Source organism: Laccaria bicolor, genomic scaffold (assembly GCF_000143565.1).
Source record: "Laccaria bicolor S238N-H82 LACBIscaffold_343 genomic scaffold, whole genome shotgun sequence".
Lineage (NCBI taxonomy): Eukaryota > Fungi > Basidiomycota > Agaricomycetes > Agaricales > Hydnangiaceae > Laccaria > Laccaria bicolor.
In genome coordinates this window covers 1-1,027 of record NW_001890198.1, presented here as the reverse complement: position 1 = coordinate 1,027, position 1,027 = coordinate 1, and positions in this window count along the sequence as shown.

Below are 1,027 nucleotides of genomic sequence, written 5' to 3'. Positions count from 1 at the left end.
TAAAGCTACATGACTAGGTGGGCGTATGTTCAAGAAAACCAAGTTCAGCTACCCGATGAGTATGACCAGATATACGACGATTGGGAGCCTTATTGGGGTATGAACCCCACAGACCTACAAGGGATCCAACGAGACTGGGAAGCCCACGCTGATTCATATACCGTTGGCAAAGATGCTCAAGACGACTCGATAGTCATGCTGAACTATACCCTCCCCGGCAACGCAGGCGTGAAACACGAGCTCGCAGAGGGCGCGTTTCAAATTATGGAGCTGCTGGAAGACGTAGAAAAGCATATACCCCCGTTCCGCGCTGTGTTTTCACCGCATGATAACCCAAACTTGCCTACCGATTATGAGCTGAGGGAGATGGCGTTGGATGCGGCTGCTTCTGGACGATGTGCGCTCTCTATCTTCCTTTCTCTCTTCCAAACTTGAGCCTAACACGTACACAAAACGTAGTCATCAACATCAACAATCCCCCGGAATATAAACTCCACGGCTGGATATCCGCATGCGACCCCCTTTCCCCCGCCTGGCGAGACCCCATCAAATGGGACGCCGCTCCCCCACCACGTACAAAAAAGACCTTCATATACAACCACCGCGAAGCCATGGACCCATGCCAACACCCTGACCTCCTCGTCAACCACGGCCAGTTCCTCTCCCACCATATAGGCCCAGTTCCCCATCGGGTGTTGATCCCCCAATTCTCGTATTGTCCGACGTTGTTGCATCATGATATCATGGCTGCCATGCCTATCAACTGGGTGGAAGACATATTGCCTCGCAGCTTTGATCCGGAGTGGGATGAGAAATACGATGATAGACTGCAATGGCGCGGGACGAATACGGGTATATGGCATGATGAAGATACCCTCTGGCCCCTTTCTCAACGCTCACGGTTGGTGGAGTGGGCTACGAATGCGTATCATGAGAATGTGACTGTTTTGCCTGCGCCGAAGGATAATAAGCGTGCGGTGGGTGGGGGGGTGACGGTGAGGAAGGCGAAATATAGTTCGTCGATGCT